Source organism: Canis lupus, chromosome 9 (assembly GCF_048164855.1).
Source record: "Canis lupus baileyi chromosome 9, mCanLup2.hap1, whole genome shotgun sequence".
In the NCBI taxonomy this organism is placed as follows: Eukaryota; Metazoa; Chordata; class Mammalia; order Carnivora; family Canidae; genus Canis; species Canis lupus.
This window is the reverse complement of record NC_132846.1, coordinates 45,387,324-45,411,537: the sequence shown is the minus strand read 5'-3', so window position 1 is coordinate 45,411,537 and position 24,214 is coordinate 45,387,324. Positions and strand designations below refer to the sequence as shown.

The window sequence follows — 24,214 nt, the reverse complement described above, 5'->3', positions numbered from 1 at the left end:
AAAAAGTGGTTATTATTTCTTTTGTTATTCCACAGTGTTTTATAAGTTTTAGCCAATACAATAAGGAAATAAAATGAAATAATTACTTTAAATATTGGTAAATAGTAAAATTTTAATTTTCAAATTTGAAGATTGTTTTCCTAGAAAGACTAAGAAATTTTACCTTAGGTCTCAATTTCCTCACCTATAAAACTGATATAATAGCATCTAGCTTTTAGAAATATTGAGGATTTAATGAGCTAATTCACATAAAAAACTTAGATAATGCCTAGCCCATTGGTAGTCCTTTTGCTTGTTATTAAAACAATTGAATAAGGTGGTACGCCTGGGTGACTCAGTCACTTAAGCATCTGTCTCTTGATTTTGACTGAGGCCATGATCTCAGGGCCATGAGATGGAGCCCCACATTAGTCTCCACACTGGGCATGGAAACTGCTTGAGATTCCCTCTCTCTCCTGGTCCCTCCTCTGCCCCTCCCCACAACTCGAACACACTCTCTTTCTCAAAAAAAAAAAAAAAAAAAAAGAGTAAGGTAACTGGACAGAAAATTAAAATACAAAAATTAGTAGTTTACTTTATTTTATTATTTTTTTAGTTTTACTTTTAATCAACAGAAATTTGAATGTCAGAAGGGAGGAAATCCCATTTTTAATAAAAAAATCAAAGTATAAAATACCTAGAAATAAAATGCACAAGAAAGGCAAAAGACCTAAATAACCATAAAACCTTATTAAAATGTAAAAAAAAAGATAGCTAAGTGGGGTGACAACTTACTAAGAATGATAGAGAGGCGTCTGGGTAGCTTAGTCAGTTGACTATGACTCCTGATTTCCACTGGGGTCATGATCTCAGGGTCATGGGATCAAGCCCACCATTGAGCACCAGTCCAGCTTCCGCTCAGTGGGGAGTCTGTTTTCTCTCCTTTTCCTGCTCCCTTTGCACCCCCCCCATGCTTGCACACACACACACTCTCTCTCAAATAAATAAATCTTTAAAAAAAAATTAAAAACTAAGAATGCTAGAAAATGTCATAACAGTGCCTGCTCTTCCCAAATTAATTTATATAGTCAATGAAATGTCAACCAGAATCCTAGTTTGGTATTTTTTACACTGGATGTGATGATTTTAAAGATCAATGGAGGAATAACTGTGAATAGTCAAGTAAATTCTTACAGAAAGATGGTTGGATGATATAACAATTTGCTGTACATTTAATGTAATAAAAAATACAGTGTATGGGGATAGGATGTATATAGAAATTCTCTGTACTTTCTACCCAGTTTGGTTGTGAACCTAAAATTGCTCTAAAAGATAATTTATTTAACATAAATAAATAAATAAATAAATAAATAGGTAAAAAAAAAAAAAAAAAACCCTGATGGACTTGGCACAACAGACAAAGAAATCAATGAAACAGAACCCAGAATTGGTTCAAGTAGATATGAGTCTTAATATTTGACCAAGGAAAAGGGTAGTTAATAAATTATACTGGCAGAATTGACATCTGGGGAAAATAGGTTAGACCTGTGCATCATACCATCACATCCCTACAGGAATATTCTAGGAAATCGACTTTAGGAAAGCATTTGTATAAGCTTGAAATGGAGAAGCCTTAAAACATAAGGTCCAGAAGCCATAACGAAAACATGGGCATTTTATGCATGTAAAAATGAAAACTTTCACATAAGAAAAGACACCATAAGTAACATTTGGGAAAATATTTGCAACATATGTGACAAATGAGGGGTTTATGACATGAATTCTATTGAGAACTCTTACAAATTTGGTAACAGTAGGAAAATGGGCAGAGGATGTGCACAAGAATTTTCAAAGGAGTGTATGTGCATGACCAAGAAACATAATTTAAAAAATTCTTTAACTATTTTGGAGTGAAATTAAATACGTATTTCACATAGTAGATGGGCAAAAATTGAGAAAGTAGTAATATATATATGTGGTTGGAAAAAAATAGAAACCATTTGAATGTCTAATAACAGGAGAATGATTTAATAAATATGACATATATGTATGGAATATTATGCACTTATTTTTCTAAATAAATTTTTTATGCATTGATGGAGTTCTAAGTAAAAAGCAAATTGTAGAATTGTGTGTATGCGTGATACCATTTTTGCAAAACAAACCCAAACTAATTGTCTTTAGCAACTTCTATATTGGTATACATGAGTATAAAAAAAGAATGGAAAGATTACACAGCAAAACTTAACATTAGTTACTTCAATAAAGGAGATGGATTGGGAAAAGGGATTTATTAAACTATTCCTTGTATATGTCTGTATTATTTAATTTGATGGAATAAGCGTATATTTCTTTGCATTTAAAAATACAATTAAGCAATCTGCACTTCTAGCTATTATTTGATGATAACAAAGCTACCAAGGCAGTAAGGGCTTGAAGCATTAAAACACCAGAGAAAAGGAAAGCACTGAGGAGAGAGCTGAAATTCTCTAGTGCATTATTCCTCAAAGCACCTGCAGACCCATAAACTCTGGTCAACCGAAAAGCTAACCAGAATGTAGCAGCTAATAGATGGAGGTATTAAGTAGATTTTTGGCTGGTCTATCTATATAGAGACAAAAAAATTGGAGTTGTGGCTTACCACAGAGGTGAGCCTTGGGAAACAGAAGTGACCAGAAATAAACCACTGCTCACAACAGCATGAAACAGTCTCAAATAAACTCACATGCAGACAAGATTAAGATAATTCATCTCTATCATAAAAGCCCACTCAAAAGAAAAGTAATTCCTCTCTAAAAAAGCTAATATTATCCAAAGACTCAAATTGTATACTTAAAATGTGTACAATTCTTCATAAATAATGTTAGTATTCAGCACCCCCCCCCCCAAAATACCAGGCATTCCCAGAGACAAGAAAAACAAGAGTGAGGGGAGAGAAGAAGAAAGGGAGGGGAGTAGGGGAGGAAGGAGGAGGGAGAACAAGATCTAGAAATAGACTCACAGGAGATCTAGATTTTGGAGGTACCATGTCCAGACTGTAAAAGAGCCATGATTAATAGATAATAAGATAGCAGTTTTCAGCAAAAACCTGGAATCTATTTAAAAAAGGCAGATGGAAATGAATGAACTGAAAGATAGGTCAGTATAAAATACCTACACAATAACATAGAGATGAAAAGAATAGAAAACCCAGACAAGGGCATAAAAGTAATGTGGGGGCATACTAATGCAGTTGAACATCCCTATAAATGGGGTCCTAAAAGAAGAGGAGACAGACAACAGGACAGAAATTTTATTTAAAAGGATAGTTGCTACAACATTTCCAAAATTATTTAAGCACATTAAGGGATATGCTCAAGAATTTCTAAAAGAAGCAGCTGAGTGGCTCAGTCAGTTAAGCATCTGACTCTTGATCTCAGCTCAGGTCTTGATCTCAGGATAGTGAGTTCAAGCCCTTTACTGGGCTGAGGCTGGGTGTGGAGTGTGCTTAAAAAAAATTTTTTTTTTCCACAAAATCCAAACAAGGTAAATTGAATAAAAGCCATACCTAGGCACATCATAGTGAAACTGATAAGAACTAAAGGCAGAGAAAAATTTAAGAGCAACAGAACAAGCAGATCCATTAGCTGCAAAAGAGCAGCAATAAACTGACAACTGACTCCCCAGCTGCCTAATTTATATTAAATTTAATAAAGCATGGGTACATGTTATAACCTCTAGGCCAGGGATTAGCAAACTTTTCTGTAAAGGCCAAATAGTAACTATATCCCGCTTTACAGGTGTACAGTCTCTGTGGCCACCACTCTACCCCTCTGAGCAATTGCAGACGATACATACACAAACAGGCATGGCTGTGTTCCAGTAAACTTATACTTGCAAAACAGGCCACAGGCCAGAGATTGCTAACCCCTGCTCTAGGATGATCATTTAAAAAGGAGTAGAAGAGTGTGTAACTAGCTCTACGCATTCTCCTGGGGTGCTCTCATCTGTTCCCATGGCCTCGATCACCACCTGTGTGCTCAGGGCTCCCAAATCTCTGTCCAGTCAGACCTGCCTCCAAAGCTTCAGATCTGTCTCTGCAACTGCCCCTGAGGTTTCTTATTTGAACATCCTTCAGGTTTATCAGGTGAAAAATGACATCTTCTTCTCTGCTCCCTTTCATAGTTCCTTTTTTAAAAAAATATTTTATTTATTTATTCATGAGAGACACAGAGAGGCAGAGACATAGGCAGAGGGAAAGGTAGGGGAGCCCAATGCAGGGAGCCCTATGTGGGACTTGATCCTGGGACCTTGGGATCATGCCCTGAACCCTGAACCGAAGGCAGACTCTCAACCACAGAACCACCCAGGTGTCCCTCCCCTTTCATGTTTCTAAGCCAGGGCTGCCATCCATCTAGTTTCTCAAGCCAGACACCTGGAAATCGTACTTAGATACCCTTTCTCCATGATATGTTTAGTTAGTCAGCAAATGAGGCCTGCTTATTCCACCATGGAAATATTTTCTCTCAAACAACTCACAGCCTAGTAATAAAACCTTCATAAACAAATGCAGAAATTATGTAAGAGGTAAGAGGATGTGTTGGTGGATATTAGATGAGGTGCTTCTAGCTTCTTAAGAAGACGGCTAAATACCAAGGAAATTATTGTAACCTATGGCTAGAAAAGAAGGTGTAAGTGTCTAAGGGGAGAGAGCAAAGAGAATGCTTTAATGCTGATTGACATGCTATTCTTTTTATTCCACACTAACCACTGTCTACCTGCCATTGGCAGAAACAGCGTCCAAGAGGAGCCTAAATGTCTATGGTGCCTCCTATGGACATTTAGGGAGGCCCATCTGGGATGGAAGAACACAGTGAGAGACAGAAACTTCAAAGGCATGAAAATCAGGGGCTTCTCTTCAAGGGACCTGTTCTCTTGCATAGAAGATGAACAAAGTTCTTCTATCCCTTTGAGTATTCTCAAGGTCATGGTGCCCTGGGAGGGAAGATAGAAGTTGTGAACACTGAACTGAGACCAAGGAACCTGGATGAATAAGAATCCTAATGACCAAGAACAGTCTATATATGGTTCTGTGAAAAGACAAATTTGTGAAAAACATCAGACAAGGATATTTTAAGAGTGGAAAATTGCAGACCAATCTTTACCATACATATAGTTACAGAAATCCTTAACAAATTGTAAGCAAACTAAACCCAATAATACACATAAAAGGATAATACATCACAACCAAGTCCTTTATTTCAGGAATATAAAGTTGGTTTAACATTATAAGGTGAGTCCAAAATCCTTAAAATAAAAAAATAAATAAAATAAAAAGGAATTCCTGGGTGGCTCAGTGGTTGAGCGTCTGCCTTTGGCTCAGGGTGTGATCCGGGGTCCCGGGACTGAGTCCCACATTGGGCTCCCTGCCTGGAGCCTGCTTCTCCCTCTGCCTGTCTCTGCCTCTCTCTGTGTGTCTCTCATGAATAAATAAATAAATAAAATCTTTTAAAAAATAAAAAGAAAATGAGTCCATAAGGGTGCCTGCATGGCTCTGTCAGTTAAACATCCGACTCCTGCTTTCAGCTCAGGTCATGATCGCAGGGTGGTGGATCCACTCCTGTGTCTGGCTTCCTGTGGAGTCTCCTCTGGATTCTCTCTCTACCTCTCCCTCTGCCCCTTTACCACCTGCGCACAAATGTGCTTTCTTACTCTCCCTCTCTCAAAATAAAAAAAATAACACCTTAAAAAAATAAGTCCATATAATTTACCACTTTAACAGGTTAAGGAAAGATTTCATACAATCATCACAATAGATGTAAAGAAAGCATTTGATATCAGTCAACACAAGTTTACGATTTTTCACAAAACTTTAAGAAACTAGGAACTAAAGGGACCTTCTTTAATATCATAAAGATTTTCTATGAAGAACATATAGCAAACCTCATACTTAATGGGAAAATATTGAAACCATTTCCGTTAAGATAAAGAAAAAAACAGATTCCCACTATGTCCACTTCTATTTACCATTGTATTTGATATCCTACCCAGTGTAAAAATGAAAGATTTGAAAGGAAGAAATTTGTAAACATGGTTATATATAAGGAAAATGAATAAAAAAGCAAAATCTACAACTATGAGAACTACTCATTTTACCACTGTCACTGTATACAAAGTAAGTGCACAAAAATCGGTTATGTTTTACTTCCATAAAAACAATTTAATATAAAAATTTTTTAACTACAAAAAGAAAACAATACCATTTACTTGGTATCACGAAACCTAAATACCAAGGAATAAATCTAAAGAAATATATGTGAGTCCTATACATTGAAAAGTTTAAAACATTACTGGGAGAATTTAAAGATGGCTTAAATAAATAGTTAATCCATATTCATGGGTCAAAAGACTCAATATTATAAAGATGTCAGTTCTCTTTAAATTGATCTATTGATTTGGTGCCATCTTAATTAATATTCCAGCAGGCATTTTTGGTGAAAACTGATGAACCGATTCTAAAATTTATTTATTTATTAAAAGATTTTATTGATTTATTTGAGACAGAGAAAGAGAGCACAAGTAGGGAGGAGGATCAGAGGAAGAGGGAGAAGCAGACTCCCCGCTGAGCAGGGAGTCCAATGTGGGGCTTGATCCCAGAGCCCTGGGACCATGACCTGAACCAAAGGCAGATGCTTAACTGACTGAGCTACCCAGGTGCCCCAATTCTAAAATTTATATATAATTGGAAAGGGCCAAGAATAACCAAGATACTCATGAAAAGAACAAAGCAAAAACGCTCACTCTCTTAAATATCAAGGTTTATTATAAGCTATGGCAATTAAGACATATGACATGAATAAAAGAATAGAAAAATAAACCAATAAAACAGAGTAGAGAGTCCATAAACAGACTCATACGTACATAAATACTTGGTTTGTATCAAAAGGTGACACTGCAGGTGAAATTATCTCTTTTCAACAAATTGTTCTGGGTCATTTGTATGTCTATATGGGAAAAAAAAAAGAAATTTCACCCTTTCTTTGCATTAAATAAAAAAAGATAATTCTACAGACCAAAAATACAGAGAAGAAGCTGATGGTTGCTAGAGGGAAGGGCAGGGGGTGGGGGGAGGATGGGCAAAAATAGGTCAAGAAGAATGGGAGATCCAGGCTTCCAGTTATGGAATGAATAAGCGATGGGAATAAAAGACACAGCATAGGGAATGTAGTCAATGATATTGTGATAGGGATGTATGGTGACAGACGGGAGCTACACTTGTGGGGAACATAGCATAACATATACAGAAGTTGAATCACTATATTGTACACCTAAAACTAATGTAACATTGTGTGTCAACTGTACTCAAATAAAAACATTAAAAAAATAAAATTCCTTCTAGAATTTTATTATATATTATATATTATAATGTTATTATATATTATATATTATAATTCAATATATAGAATTATATATCTAAATTTGAAAGATACAAAAAATAAGAATTCTAGAAGATAACACAGAAAAATATCTTGATGGCCTTGGATAGACAAAGGATCACAGAGCACTTAGGATAAAGAAAACAAATGATAAATGTGCTATGTTAAAACTAAAAAATTTTACTCATCAAAAGATACAATTAAGAGAATTAAAAGGCAAGACACAGACTGGGAGGAGATATTTGCAATGCATGTAATGACAGAGGACTCATATCTAGAATATGTAAAGAACTCTCATGGGTCAATAAGAAACAGACAGACAATCCTCTAGAAAAATAAGCAACAGACTTGATGAGACAAGATTAACAAATGAGGATATCCAAAGGCGAATACATATATGCAAAAGCTCCCACTTTATAGTCACTAGGATAATGTAAATGAAAGCCACAATTAAATACACACTCACCAGAATGGCTAAAATTAAATAGATGGAGAATACTAAGCACTGCCAACAATGTGATGCAACAATGCTGGGGAGGGGAAGGTGTCTATTGGTACAACCAACTGAAAACTATCATTATCAATTAAAGCTGCATATTCACATGCTGCACGAGCTAGCAAGTCTATTCCGAGGCATATACATACTCAAGAGAAGCGAGTACATACGTGAACCAAAACACATGCATGCAAATGTTCATAGCAGCATTATTCAAAATAGTAAAAAAATATAACTGGAAACAACACAGACATCAATCATGCAGAGAATAAAAAATTAAATTGTGGCATATTCACCCAATGGAAACACGGCAAAGAAAAGCAACAACCTGCTGCTACACACACTATGAATAAACCTTACAGACACACTGTGAGCAGACGCAGTAGTACATTTTATGCTTCCATTTATACAAAGTTCAAAAATCACATAAAATTCATGTAGCATTTCAGAAGTCAGGAGAGAGCTACCTTTGAAGAGAAGGAGGCAGTGTCACTGGGCATAGCATGTGAGGAGTACCTGGGAAACCTGTAATGTTTATTGTTCTGGGTGATGATTCAATGAAATATAGACACTTTATGAAAATTCTTTGAGCTTATACTTATGACTTGTGTACTTGTCTATATGTGTGTTCTACTTCAATAGGCAGTTTAAATAAAGGAAAAGATAGAAACATAATTAAGTGAAAAGTTTTAGGAGTATAAGTTATAAGAAGGTTAAGAATTATATGGGCACTTGGGTGGCTCATTTGGTTGAGCACCTGACTCTTGGTTTTGGCTCAAGTCATGATTTCAGGGTCCTGGGATGGAGCCCTGCATCAGGCTCCGTGCTCAGCTCGGAGTTAGCTTGAGATTCTCTCTCTCTCTCTCCCTCTGTTCTTCCCCTCCCCCACACTCTGTCTCTCTCTAGAATAAATACATCAATCCTAAGACAAAAAGAATGATATAACCCACAGGGAGGAAACTACCCTATTATCAAACATTCCTTGGGAAACTTTTCTCTCCCACAAAGCTCCTCCAGAGCATACTTCAAGCTTCAACTTGATTGTCTGCTTCTGCCTCTCCTCAACTGCTATCAGATTTTATAGTCCCAGTGCTGTGGAAGGCTGGCACCTGGGCATAAGGGTGTCTGTGACAAGCAGAGCTGAAGGGGAGGCAGGGCTGCTCCTTGTGAAGTGCCTGGGGCCCCATGTCTGGAGAGGCATCAACCCGTGGGCCCTGAGGCACAATGGTAAATAATGGGGCATAGTAGAGTAGCCACATGGAGGGTTCTCAATACTCACCTCGTCTGCCCCATTGTGCTGCTACACTCTGGAGAAAGAAGGGCATTACCTGCTCTTGTCTAGGTGACCTCATGGGAGTGATTTCTGCCATTTGAACGTTCTTCTTCTCTAGAAAGGTCTGCTATGCACCTCCCGATGTGGAGGTGAGAGCTAGCTAACATAATTTTTCCTGAACAGGTCTGACAAACTCCTACTTAGGAGTCTTGGAGTTTGCTGGTTCTGGAAACTTCCTCCCTCAAGCATTAGTGTGACACCTTCCCCCTCCTCCTTTGAGTTCTCACTCAACTGTCTCTTCATCAATAGAGGTTCCAGGACAAATTCCCCAACTCTCTTCAATTAAAAAGCCTAACGATTTTCCCCCCGCCTTCCCTCAGCAGTTCCTTATCCTTCTCCTTTGCTTTTTTTTTTTTTTCTCCACAGCCCATGTATTTTGTTCATTCATTTTTATCATCCGTCTCTTTCCTTTAGGATGTAGGTTCTATGAGGGCAGGGATTTTACCTTCATTGTCCATAGCTGTATCCCCAGCACTTAGAATAGCATCTGGCACAGAGAAGGTGTTCCACAAATAACTTCCTGAGTGAAATAACACACACAAAGGTGCACAGCACAGTGTCACAGCAGGCATTCAGGAAAAGCTGGCTTCCTCCCTTTTTGTTAAATTCCAAAATCCAGGTTGTTTCAAGGTTCCAAATAACCTGAATCAGCTCCTTGAAGTTGGAATATAGCAAACCCTCATAGAATCCACCAGAATACTTGATTCTGTATTAGTCTGCTCTGGCTGCCATAACAAAATACCACAGACTGGGTGGCTCAAACAACGGAGATCTATTTTCTCACAGGCTGGAGGCTGCAAGTCCTAGATCAAGGTGGCAGAAGATTGGATTTCTTCTGAAGCCTCTCTCCTCGGCTTGCGGATGACGGCCTCCTTGCTTGTCTCTACGTGATCTCCCCACTGCCTATCTGTGTCCTCGTCCTTTTCTTAGAGGAACACCAGTCATCCAACTAGGGCCCACCCGAATGACCTCATTTAACTTCATTATCTCGTTGCCCTCACATTCTGAAGTACAAGGAGGTTACCAGTTCAACCTACACATTTGGGGACAGGGGGTCACAAATAAGCCTGTAACAGACTCCAACTGGTCCTTGTGGTGTGAGCTCAGTAATTGGGCTGAATCCCTCCTGGTTTCTTGGGGCCCCAGACTTGAAAATGAAGCCTGTGGCTCTTGCTCCTGCTGCTGACAAGAAAGAGGCTCCTTGCTGGCTCTCCTGTGAACATTTCCTTGAGTCCTATCACAACCAGAAATTAGGGAATATACGATGGCAGAAACTGAAGGCGGATTGTCATCAGAATTACTGGTGTTTTGTTTTGTTTTAACCCTGGATGCATGTAGTAGAGAGAGGAAAAGAGTGGGACTCCATCCAGTGTTGAGAGGAGAAAGTTGGTTGTAGAGCTTACAGATGAGGGTAAGCAGGGTAAGGGGGAGCAAGAGCGAATTAACACACATTTGGGGATTACTCAATGTCAGAAACTGTCATCTCCCTGAATCCACACACCAACCGCATGAGTGGATATTACCGTTGCTATTATTTTTTCTCCCATGCTACTGGTGAGGACGCAGAGGCTCAGAATGCAGAACTGGCATTTGTTATCTCAGTCTACCTGGCAGTCAGATAACCCCCGAGAGTCACTGTGCCTATAGCAATGGCTGGACGTGTCGAGCTACTACCCTCACCTCCCACCTTCCTGCCCAGCCACACCCTGCTGCGTGTAAAAAGAAGATGACACTCCTGTCGGTTTTTTGGTACTTCCAGAAAAGGACAAGACCAATTCTGTGTGTGTCGTCACTGTTGTTGTTTTAGTGAATGGGTAATGTTCCTTGAAGAAAGAGCGAGAGCTATAAATAGACACAAAGAAGAAAATTCTAGAAAAAGCAAAACTAATCTACAGTGACAGAAAGCAGATCGATGGTTGCTTGAGGGGAGGATAACCACAAAGGGGCTAGGAACCTTTGCGGGTGGGGGGAGATGTAACTGTTCTGTATCTTGATTGTGGTTGTTATACTTGTGTGGACTGTTGTCAAAATCCATTAACCTGGGGCGCCTGAGTGACTCAGTGGGTTAAGCATCTGCCTTCAGCTCAGGTCATGATCCTGGGGTCCTGGGATCCCCTGCTTCTGCCTCTCTCTCTGCTCCACTCCCCATCCCACTCATGCTAACTCTCACTCTGTGAAATAAATAAATAAAACTTTTGAAAAAGACACCCATCAACTTGTACACTTAAAACAGGTGAATTTTATTTTATGTAAATCATGCCTGAATAAAGTTGATTTCAATAGAAAAACAAGTCACTAGGAATCCCACCACTCAAAGATAACCACCATTACCATTCTGGTGTTTTTATGCTGCTAGGGGACACACACACACACACACACACACAGACACACACACACACTGTCACATTCTATATTCTGTTTTTTCTTCTCTCTCAATAACATATCATGGAAACCTTTCCATGTCAATACATGGAATGCTGCACCAGCATTTTTATAATGGTAGACTACACCATTACATCACACAACACAATCTACCCCACCAATTCTGTTTGAAAATTAAGATGTTTCCAATTTTTCGCTAAACACTGCTACGAATATTCTTGTAACTAAGTATTTGAACACATTCTTAATTATTGCCATAGAATAAATTTCTACCAGTAAAATCACTGAGTCAAAAGAGGTCATAGGGATGCCTGGGTGGCTCAGTGGTTGAGCATCTGCCTTTAGCTCAGTGCATGATCCCAGGGTCCTGGGATTGAGGGCCACATCCAGCACCCCATAGGGAGCCTGCTTCTCCCTCTGCCTGTATCTCTGCCTCTCTCTGTGTGTCTCTCATGAATAAATAAATAAAATCTTCAAAAAAAGAGGTTCATATTTTTTAAGGAATTTGACATACCTTTCAAAAGTGCCCTGCCTAGGGCAGCCCGGGTGGCTCAGCGGTTTAGCGCCTGCCTTCAGCCCAGGATGTGATCCTGGAGACCCCGGATGGAGTCCCATGTTGAGCTTCCTGCATGGAGCCTGCTTCCCCCTCTGCCTGTGTCTCTGCCTCTCTCTGTGTGTCTCTCACGAATAAATAAATAAAATCTTTAAAAAAAAATGCCCTCTCTAAAAGCGATACCAATTTACGCACCCAGAGCCATCTCTGGGTCTTGCCTGTAGGCCAGTGAGCTTGAGGATCTCCATGGAAACAGATATAAGGAAAATGCCATCAATGACATATCCTGAAAATCCCCAAACTTTGGAAGTTATTGAAATCTTACAGAGTTAGTGTTTCAGTCCTAACCTTAACAAGAACTCCAGGGCCATGAGGGTTCAGGGGTCTGAGATCACAAAGCTCAGTTAGGAGCACATCCAAGGACTCAAACTCAGCATGGAAACCACCACATGATTTCCTGAAGGAGCACTAAGTCAGGGGATCAGGAAAGAACTCCCGTAGTCCCAGGCTCAGGCCCTTTCTAATTCCCATGCCCGCTTGTCTCATCACACCACACCTTCTTCCAGAACAGTCCCTCAGGGATCCTGCAAGCTGCGCATACAGTTGTGATTATCAGTGAAACTCCAGTTGGCTCCACCTTATCCTAATCCTTGGTTCTGCTGTTTGTGGCCTTGGGATGGTTAGCCTCTCCAGGGCTCCACTTCCTCAACAGAAACACAGAGTTAGCAATTGTACTTAATCTCATGGAGCTTTAGGAGGATGACATGAAATAATACAATCAAATTCATTAGCAAGAGCCTCTGCCCTAAGGAGGTGCTGATTCTTGCTTAGCATTAGTCTTCCTCACTGGTCCCTCATACTTGCCTCAGGCAGCAGAGAGGCCTGAGAGGAACAACCTCCCAGCCTTAAAATTCTGCCCCAGAATCCATAGTGCTGCCTCTGCAAAGGGCCAGCCAGCCACCGTCCTCATTTTAGATCTGCCTAATGCCATCCATACCCTAGATGAAACCTCATTCTTAGGGGAGGCCTGCCCACCCCTCATGCCTCCAGGACCACGCCTGACAAATATAGAAGAAATTACAGGCATCTGATTTCAGGCTACGTGTGTACACTTTGTCTGAGCCAAGCCCCAAACCCTAGTTCTGCTGCTGCATCAAAAGACCATCTCTCCTCCAGGCTCCGGGCCCAGAGTAAGCAGCAATTTGGGAGGCAGCCCCCCTCTTATTTTTAGCCTTGAAAACCCAAAAGCCAACATACCAGCGCTCACCCAAGCGTCTCTCGCAAGCTGTTGTTTGATTTGGGTTGAGAAAATGACAGGCTGAGTTCTGCACCAAGAACAGAAGAAAAAAAGAGAGGGGTGGTGGTGGTGGAGGTGGTGGTGGCGGCGGTGGAAAAGGAGTTTTATTTTCCCTCCCCCGCCAACCTCCATCCCCCTCAACTCCTCCCTTAGGCCTGGGTGGACCCTGCCTGGGTAATCGTCCCCTGCTATATTTAAAAACCACAGATGTGTTGGTGGAGACTTAATTTCGGAATTGCAGGCGGCGTCTCCTGAGGACAAGGGGAAAGCCGGTGCCGCGCGCCCGCCTGGCCGCCCTCCCCGCCCGCCGCCCGCCGCCCGCCGCCCGGAGCCCCGGGCTCCGCGGAATCCAGGTCAGGACCGGCCGCCGAGTCGGGAGCGCCGCGGGGCGCCGGCGACCGGGTGCGTGGCCGCGGGCGAGGGCGGGCGGGCGGGCGGGCTGGTGCCGTGGGCCCCGGGGCCCCGGGGCCGCGAGGCCAGGTCCACTTCCCCGCGGCTGCTCGGGACGCGATCTGAAAATCCCCCCTCGGCGCGCGAGGATAAATATGCGCGGCTTGTCATTCGGCGCGGCTCCCTGGCTCCCAGCTGATAGGGCGACGTTCGGTTGGGAGGCTTGGAGATTGGCTTTTTGATTTGGCTTCTTGCTGCAGCTTAATGGGCAAAGCTCGCGGCTCGCCCAGAAACCAGCCCCTCGGCGCGTCCCCTCCGCGGTGACGGGTGCCGGGCGGAGAGCCGGAGCGCGCGCCCAGCCCCGGGAAAGCCCCGGCGACGCGGCCGCGAGCCGGGGTCCCTCCGAGCCGCCAGGGCGCGCCGGGCCGCCCGCCTGCCCGCCCCTCCCGGCAGGGATCCCCCCCCGCGCTGCCGGTGCCCGGGACTCCGGGCCTCCCCGGGCTCAGTCCCGAGCCCCCGCTCCGGCCCGGGCTCCTGCGGGGGTCCTCGGGGGGGGCTCTCCCCGGTCCTCCCCAGGCCCCCCCCGCTGAGGGCTGCGAGCCCGGGAGCCCCGCGGGCGGCGGCGGCTGCCGACTGACATGCCCCGGACGCGGCTGCGGCCGGCGGGCAGCCCGCGGGGGCGATGAGCCTCTGCGGCCGCTGAGCAGCCGGGCGGCGGGGCGTCGCGCACCTTCCCCCCCCCCCCCCCCCCGCTTGGCCACTCCGCTCGGGAGACCGGGAGGAAACGGTGAGTAATGGGGTGAGCCTCCTGCCCCTCCCCCGCAGCGGGCGGCCGGGGCTGGGGGCTTGGGATGCCCCCCGAGGGCTCCCGCTGGCGAATGCTGGTGCTGATTAAGTTATTTCTCAAGACCATTCCCACGAGCTGCCTTCCCGTGGGTTCAGTGCCCCAAGAGGTGGGGGGAGGGCGCCTCGGAAAGTGGACGTTTTGTCTGCGGAGCTGGGGGGGGCATGGTGGCAGAGTGTCTGGGGGGGATCGCGGGGGGGCGCAGACCCAGGCGCCGGGCATGTGTGTGCGCTCGGGCGGCGGGTGCGCACCCGGGAGGCTGACGCTGCGGCGCGGGCGGGCGGGCGGGCGGGCGGGGGCCTGGGTGCGGGCCGTGCTCCCGGGGCTGCGAGTGCCCGCGGGGGTCGGGGGCTCGGAGCCGAGCGCGTTACCCCGCGGCGCGCGCCCGCCCGCCCGCCCGCGCGCACACACACACACACACACACACACACACACGCACACACGCGGGCGCGCGCCCAAGCCCGGGACTCCGGCGCGGCGGGTCGGGAACTGCAGCCCAGGCGCACCGGCCCGCCGTGGCCCAGGGGGCGGGGAGAGGGAGGGGTTCTCGGGGCCCGCGCCCTCCGGACCGCGGGGGTCCGGGCGGGCCTCGGCCGGGTGGGGAGACGCGAGGTGCATAACTAACCCATCCCCGCCACCCTCCCCAGCACACACACGCACACACACTCACGGACGCACACAGGCCCCCACTCGGAGGCTTAGCGCTGCTCTGCAGACCCTGCCTGACCTGCCCCCAGGACCCGAGCCCCCGGGGAAGATGAAGAAAGCGATTTGCTCCGGGGGGTGGGGGGGGGGGGAGGAAGCGGTTTTTCGTCTTTATTCATTGAGTTTTATTTTTAACCGCGGAGGGAGTGGAGGGGGGGTGGTTAGATAGAACAAATGTCTTTAATGCGGTGCCATAAATTTACCCGCTTGCTGCCCGCCTCTCTCTCTCTCTCTCCCTCCCTCCCTCCCTCCCTCTCTCTGTCTCTCACTCACTTATCTTTTCTGGCGACTAAAAAACCCTAAACGTTTGCTGGTTCAGTCTCCTGGGCAGAGGGTTGAAATTGGGGCAGGTTCTCAGAAAGGCAGGCTGCGAAGCCCTGAGCTCCCCGGTGGTCAAGAAACACCCCGAGCGGAGGGACTTGTGGGTACGTGATGGGCACGCCGCCGGCCTACTGGTGGGGCACCGAAAGGGAAGCCTCCGGGCCTCCGGCGACCTGGTGACTTGCAGCCGCCTGTGATTAATCTTCCACAGCTGTTGTGCCCCATCCACTTGAGCTGAGCTCTTGTTTACCTCGATTTTCAAATATAGCTGCTGCGCCATGCTCTTCCTGAAATAGGGGATCCGAGCACTCCATAGGGGCGCCGGCCTCCTGCTGGCTTCTTCTTTTTAACCGGCTGGCAAGTTTGAGAGGAACCTGCCTTTTTCATGCCTTGCGGTCCCTCAGGGGAGGGGGGCATGGTTGATCCCAGAGCTTAGGGTGCCGTGCGTGGTGTGGGCTGATCACCCCAGCTCTTCATTGCCATCTACGAATCTACGATTCCTTTACGCAGTCCCCACACACATGTCCACTCCCTAACCTTTTTTCTAAAATAAAATATGGATGTTGGATTGAGAAGAAGCAGATGGGGCCTACAGATCTGAACTTGAAATCATTCTTGAACTTCATGGAGACGGAAAGGCTATTCATGCAGTTTTCTGTACTTGGAATGCTTTCTTGTTCTTCCAACACCTCTAAACTCCAACCCCATTCTTGTCAAATGTAGTCCTGTTCTCCTTCCAGCTCTTAGGTCATTGGTTACTTCCTCAAGGAAGCCTTCCATACCTTCTCTGACTGGGCCAGAACCTCTGGGCACTTATAACCTGAACCTATTGTTTTGAAGTAATTTAAAGATGCATATTAAATTTACTTATGTGATCGAGTAATGCTAGTCCCACCTCTAGACAGTCAGCTCCATGGAAGGAGGGAACATAGCTGTTGTCCTTTCACAGTGTATCCGCGGGGCCTAGCACCAGTGCTCAGTAAATACTGGATGAAGAATGAACTCGGAAGGGCCAAGTTATTCATCCTCTCCGCTCTGCTCCTCTGATCTCCACTTTGGCATCTGCTGTACTGCCTTCCAGTCAGAGAAGAAAGAACGGAGTTATCAAACGGACCCTGTAAAAACCATTTCCTTCCTTTCAGCTCCTTCCTGATCTGGAATGCTGAGGCTGAGGGAGTGTGCTCTTGCCCCATCCCTGCCCCGTTCCTGTGCCAGGTGGCACCTTGTATAGTCTCTGGGCATGGTTGCTGGGATTGTCCATGGGTAGTGACTGGGGGCATTGTTCCTTGGCCTGAGTGGTCCAGTCACGGCTCACAATCTGGATTTGGGGGAACATGTCCCGAATCTTGGCTTCTCTTTAAGCTACCATGATTGGGTAAGAAGAGAGGGTAACCTCCTTTTCACTCAGCCTGGTTGTTTTGCATTAGAGGCTCAAATATCGGGTGAGGCTCAGTCAGCTATTTATTCAATAATATTCCACAACAGCCTACTGTGCCAGGCATTTGCTGGGTATAGAGGCAAATAAAATAGAATGGTCCTTTTCCTCAAACATACATGCATTCCAGCGGGGACAATCAACTAGTGATTCCTTTCAGTGGAGGGTAAATCCCGGGTACAGTGGAAGCATGTAGAGAGATCACCTCTCCATAGGGGCTTCAAGAGGACTTCTAGGGACAGCTAATCCTACCAAGAAAGGATGAGTAGGGGTTGGCTTTGGTGGAAGTGGGGAGGGGGAGTGGGGAGAAAGGGTTGGGACAGAAGGGATCCACATGCAAACATAACGTGGATAAAGGCTCTTCCAAATGATTGAAGACATAGGGTACAGTTCCAGGGAAGAAGTCTGGAGGACTCTAGGGGCCAAACCTACAAGGGCTGGTACTCCATGCCAAGGATTTTCACTGTTTCCACTGGGGGTTTAGGAAATGCACAGTCAGATTTGCATTTGAGAAGATATGCTGAGACTGGAATATAGGGAGAGAGATGGAGGTGAAGAGTTGGGAGGCCGTGAAGCCCAGTGCATCCTCTGGGTGGCCTAAGAGAGTGGGTTCCTCTTTCAGTTTAAGTGTAGATACCAGAGCTGCTCTTTTAGGAAGATGTTCCACCATTTTTTAAAATGAGATTGGCTTGAGTTTGGTTGTCTGTGTTTTGAATGGGCACTCTAAACCCAGTGCTAGACAGGGTACCTGTCTAAAAGGGAAAAGGAAAAAATGGCTCCAGCAGGTGTAAGACACACTTCCTGGCCTACTGAGCTGCAGAGAAAGGTAAACCCCCAAAGATCTGAGACTCCAAAGATTGGGGAAGGTCTCAAGAAGGAGCCCGGATGGGTAAGAATGGATTTAGATCCATGTTTGGATCCATAGCGATTATCGAGCAAGACATTTAGACAGGACGAATCACATGTGTTTGTATATGCATATGTGTAGTTTTTGATAATGTGGAGAGTGAATAAAGGCTAATTCCAGAATCAAGGATATTTGGATATGCTACACAGAGTCACGTCTACTGAGGCAACAGTTCTATTTCATCCTGGATGAAATTTTCTGCTTTGATACTTGGAATGACAAATAATGCTTTCCTGGTTGTATGGCAGGAGGGCTGGGTCATGTGGGGCCTGAATCTGGAAGTGGGACTGGAAACTATAATCCTGCCCTGGCTTCCCCGTGGTAATTTCCTCATCGCTTGCGAGGAGAGGACCGCAGGGTAATGCAGGGTAATGCTCCCCTTAGAGAATGAAGCCAAACAGCGTGCACCCTGATCTCCCCCCACTTTGTTCCTCCTCCTCTCCTGGCACTGGTGTCAGAGTAAAAAAGATCTCTGTTCCCCTTGGGCACAGAGCCCAGGGGCAACCCCGGCTCTGTGGTCATCATCGTCCAGCCTTTCATGCTTTCCCCTCCAGCACTGGATCCCCCCCCCCCCAACTGTAAGCAGGCTCAGCAGGCCCCAGCCTAAAAAGGATGTCCTCTGTCTAACTCCTACGCCTTCACGCTCCCTTTCCATGCAGCTTTCACCAAACTCTTGAGCTTCTAGAGTAAACATCTGTCTCCGTTTTGCCACCACTCATGCATTCCTTTAGCCCCAAGCTTTCCCACGTTTCTCTACCTTCTGCCCAACTGTCACCCACCAAGGACATCTCATCTCCCTGAATGTAATATTTGGTTTCTGATCCCTCCCCTGCCCCCCTGCCCCCTGCCAGAGAAGATTGACTGTTAGCTCCAGAAACTTTCCCCCTCTTGGCTCTCCGGGACCCACAGCTCTCCACGTGGTCCCCCCCTTCTACCTCCTCTCCAGGAGTCTCTCCTCCCTCCTGCTGTCCCCTTCTCCACTGCCCCTTGGCGCACTGCCTCGTGGTTTGTGCCATGCCTGCGACTCCTCCGTCACTGTAGCTCTCCAAGCCCCGTGTCTTGTTTCCAGCCACTCACACAATATCTCTGACAAGATGTCCCCTCAGCTCCTCAAGTGGAGTTTCTACTAAACTGACATCGCCTTTGTCCCTAGGAGCTACTTCTCTTGACTTCTCACTTTCTGTGGATGGCTCCAGTCAACTTCTGGTCACTTGGGCAAAAATCCCCGAGTTTATCTTTGACTCCTCTGCTTCATCCCTGAATATTGTTGCTGTCGATTAAGTCCACCCCCACCTTCTCTATTCCTCCCACCAGCACCTGAGTGCATTTGATCACCTCTTAAAAAATCATCATGATAACAGTAATAGTTGTTGTTAACAGCAGCCAACATTTGTGCCTTTACCACCTGTTAGCTACCCTGTTGCAAAGTGCTTTTCATTGATTTTCTCATTCAGTCTTTACCATCGCCCTATCAAGTAGTTGCTATTATTGTCATCCTGAATAAATTAGCTTTCTAATGTCTTCCCGGCTTCAACCTCTTGGTCCTTCAATTCATGTTAAGACGGGTACAAGATCCCCCCGCTAAAACACCCTTCTGGGCCTGTCATTTTCCTTCACAGAAACCTTGCAGGGCCTCCCATGTTTGGCAGCTGTCTCCCTGCCTGCACTCAGAGCCCTCCGTGGCCTGAGCCAAGGTTCACATCTTATGGGTCCTGTGTAGGCACCTCCATAAACTTGTCCTTTCCTCTTCTGTGCCTTTGTTCACAGTTTACCTTTCACTGAGAAGCCTACCCGCCCCTCGGTGTTCAATTCAAGTGCTTCTTTCTGAGGGGAGCTTCAATGGAGAGCCACCCCTTCCTCTGAATTTTGATAACACGGTCTCTGTTTTTCGTGAGGCCCTTAGACTTACTAAAATGGAAGTGTGTTGCTTTTTTTTAAAAAGACTTTATTTATTTATTAATGAGAGACACAGAGAGAGAGAAAGAGAGAGAGAGAGAGAGAGAGGCAGAGACACAGGCAGAGGGAGAAGCATGCTCCATGCAGGGAGCCTGATGTGGGACTCGATCCTGGGACCCCAGGATCATGCCCTGGGCTGAAGGTGGCGCTAAACCGCTGAGCCACCTGGGCTGCCCTGTTGCTTTGTTTTTGCACATGGTCTTGCCACCCCTCTGGGACCAAGTGCTTTCTTTCATTTAGTCTCTGTCATGTGATACTTGAGACACAGTGGGTGTTCAGTGAAAAATGAAGGAGTGAATAAATGAATAACCTTCCTCATTTTTGAGGTCGGTGAAACAAGGTCAAGAAAGGGGATCTGCACCATTTATCATTAAAGAGGCCAGCGGTGGAGTCAAAAACCAAACTAGGAGCAGGCAATGTGGTGTAACAGAAGAAGCACTGAACTGTAGAAGTTTAGGTGTTAGTTCTTATCTGACGACTGCAGACAAGACCCACTCCGCTCTGTGGGCCTTCAATTCCTTATCCATCAGAAAGGGTTATGTTGGATGTGTTGACTTTTAAGCTACCCCCTTGGCCTGACAATTCTATATCCTGTGAGGCTTGTTCCACACCCTATAGATCGCCTCCTACTGAGAATACTTTTAGTTCTGACAGTATCTTTCGTTTCAGAACCTTCTAGTTACAAGTTGAAGCCTCCAGTGTGTCTTATCACATGGGGTTTCTAGAGATCAGCATGGCCGGCCAGCCAACTCAACTCTGGATGCGTGGCCTACACAGTACCCTGAGCTGGTGGAGTGCCCTGGTGGCCCTGGGTTGGCACTCCTGCTTAGAGTCACCTCCCACTACAACACTCCAGGGCATTCACAGAATGACTGGTACTGCTCTAGACCCCACGTACTTCAGCCAGTCTAGTCTCAGCCCTCGCACTGCTCCCCTTATTTAGAGCCATGTAGACTCTGTTGAGAATCTATGGGGGACTACTTTGCTCAGCAGCTTTCCAGAGCCTGTGCCCACCCCCTGCCACACAAGCATTTTCTCTCCCCTGTGAGACTGGAAGAATCATGTTGAGCCCCTCAGGAAGACCTAATGGGGGAGTCATCCTCTAGGGGAATCCTTAGAGGAGTGAGGAGAGTGCACAGCTGCCCCCAGTCCTGAGTCTGCCCCTGGCACCCTCTTGTTGAAGGAGGGCCCACGGTGTCCTATTGCTGATTGTACAAGAGAATCCCCCAGTCATAGCTCAGAGAGATGACTTTGACTGTTTGCCAGAGCCCCTTTGTTCTCTATTCAGGCAATGATATGATTTAATTCCACATTTCAACATTGGAAAATTAAGAGAAATTAAATGGCATTAAAATAAATCAGGCTCCTGGAGAAGGAGCCGAGGCAAAGGTACATAAAGGCAGCTAATCACCAGCTTTCTCTTGATGGGCAGGTAACAGGGCAGGGGGATGGCAGCCCTCTCTGTGGGTGACCTGAAAGATAAGGCCCAGGTGGCTTTCTCTGGGAAACAGAGAGGGGCAGGAGCAATACCCCCTCAGGGCTCCCTGGGCTCCTCATTCCCTTGACCCAGCCCTGACAGGGGGCGTTTTCTCTTGCTCATTTCTGAAATGATAGTCCTTTAGGCTTGGTGGAAGGAGACCTCTGGCAGCCCTAGGACTAAGGTTTGGTTCTGGCTCCATTATCAATTGGCAGAGAGATTCTTGGCATTTAACTGAGTGAGCCACATGGTTTCATCTGTATGAACATCCTCACAAAAGGATTACATGAGTCCAGGTGAGTGAGGAGGGAGGCTTTGTAGACTATTGGCACATAGTATTGCTTAAGATTTGTTGAATGAATGATGCACTCTAAATGTTGCTAATTATTATGCCGCACACTGTGGGTAGGGTGCCAATGAGGGGGCCATGGCACGGAGAAGGAATCATGTTAGAAGCAACGTTGGGACTGCTGTCTAAACACTGCGTGCTCTTGTTCTTCTGCAGGGAGGAAACAGACTGCTCTCTGAGGTCAGTGGCTTTAACCATTTACCTCTCTACCAGCCGGCTTCCCAGGAAGTTGGTAGTCCCCCTCACTGGTACCTCTGTCCCATATCACTTAATCCTGTAGAGGCAGCATGGATCCACTCAGCGAATATGACACTCACCCTGCCAGGCACTTGTCGAGGTCCTGAGAATACTATGATCAAGAAGGTGAACCGGAAGGACAAGGTTCCAGCTACCATGGGGTTTATGGTCTATGATAAACCAGTAAACAGACAAACAGAAACAACGATAACTTCAGCAAGTGATGTGTATTCTAAAGAAAATGAACAGCAGTGTGCCAGAGAGTGCTGACGGGGAGGGCTGGGATCATGCTCAGGTAAGATGAGGGGGCAAGCCTCTGAGAAGCTGGCATCTGAGACCTGATTGAAATGAGAAAGTGACCTATGGGGATCTTTAGGGTAAGGGTGTTCCAAGCCAAGAGAAGAGTAAATGCAAAAGTCCTAGGGCAGGTGCGTGCTTGGTGTGTTCTAGGAACTTTAGAGAGCGCCACCTTAGCTAGAGTGGAGTTAGGCAGGGGCGAAACAGAGTGGTGGGAGTGCAGGGCAGTAGTTAGAAGCTGAAGTCAGTAAGGGGGTGCGGAGTTCTGCAGGAAGAGGAGGTTGCTAAGGATGACAGGGTCTGATTTAGATTTTTTTTTTTAAAGACATTTTTGGCTGTCTTGTGGAAAGTAGACTATAAGAGAAGGGGCAAGATTGGCAACTGTTGCAGGATTCCAGGCAAGAGAGAGAGCATATTGAAATCTCCAGTAGCTAGAACACACTGTGACACCTAATTGCCACTCAATACATTTGAGAACACATCCGGGCAGAAGTGAAACTTACAATCGTAGGCACCTAGTAAATGCTCGACACATGCTTCTTTTGTGAATCAATGAGCAGAATCTGGCTTTCTTGTAGTCACTCTAGGGCATGAGTTCCTCACAATATTTTGGATCTTTTAAAAAGACTTAATTTGAGAGTCTGGGTGGCTCAGTTGGTTAAGCGGCTGCCTTTGGCCCCATTCATGATCCCAGGATCCTAGGTAGAGCCCCACATTGGGCTCCCTGCTCAGCGGGGAGTCTGCGCCCCTCCCTTGCTTGTGCTCTCTCTCTCTCTCTCAAATAAGTAAAAATAAAAATACTTTGAATCATCTTAGCTAGCAGTATTTCAGAGAGGCAATATGTCCATGAGTTCATTTTTCCTCTGTGACGCTGCATAAGCTCCTTTGGGATAGACGCGAGAAATCAACTCCACTGCTTCTGTGATGCTCTCAGCCAGAGCACAGAAATCCCCAAACCCTTTGCTCTCATCTAGATTCAGATCTGGTGTGCTTCTCGATGCACTGGTCCATGGCAGGGACCAGACCTGCTTCATCGCTGCATCTCCAGAGCTGATCACAGTCTGGACAATTGAATCAACAGATGGGTATCATGTTGAGTAGACTGGGGAGTACTTGGGTGCTTTGGTGGAATTCCAGGGTTTTCCTGCTCTCTTCCTGGAGAGCCCAGAACCCTCGATGACCCCATTGACTACAGGATGTCCCTAAAGCAACACATGTATCTAAGTTCAGCATGTTTTATGTTGATTCTTGGGCTTTCATGGCATTGGGTCTGGAGATCCCTGATGCAGGAGGACCTTTGCAGGGCCAGCGGGAGAACCAACGTGCCTGATGTGGTTTGGTCATTGCTGTGCCTCTTCATTCTTCTTTCACCATCCTCCGCTGTTTTTGGTTGGTCTCCAAAACCTATTAATTCTACTTCTGAAAGAGCTCACAAATCCGCACCCTCCACCGCTGGCCCACTGTCGCTGCATCTATCTGTTCAGATTCCGGTTCCATCACACTCAGATGCTGGGAGAGCCTCTGGACTAGTCTTCCTGCTTCTGGTCTTGCCTTGTTCTGACTCACCCACCTGGTTTCCCTGTTGCCATCACACTAGGTCTCCTATCCAAAGGAAAAATGTCAGTCTTGTCCCTCTCATGATTCACACTTTCACTGTCTCCTGGCTGCCCCCAGAATGATGCTCTAAGTCGTTGGCTGGGTGTATGAGGCCTTTTATGAGCTATTCCTCACTTACCTCTGCAGCTTCTGTCGAGTGCCCTGTCCTTCCGCCACACCGCTCTCCCTTCTTTGAGCACACACTGCTCGTTCAGGCTGCCATGCTCGTTAGCATGGGCTTTCTG

The 24,214-nt window shown here is 45.9% G+C and overlaps 1 protein-coding gene across 4 annotated transcripts in view; it reads left to right on the top strand.

Moving 5' to 3' along the window:
- Window positions 1–14,534: 14,534 nt before the first annotated feature.
- Window positions 14,535–24,214, top strand: part of SLC8A3 (solute carrier family 8 member A3) — a 141,265-nt gene continuing 131,585 nt past the window's right edge. For 2 of the 4 annotated variants that reach the window (XM_072839095.1, XM_072839092.1), the window contains exon 1: window positions 14,535–14,632. The gene's annotated coding sequence lies outside the window, so the exon portion shown is untranslated. The remainder of the gene's footprint in view (window positions 14,633–24,214) is intronic. The other 2 variants (XM_072839096.1, XM_072839094.1) reach the window with 1 other exon arrangement.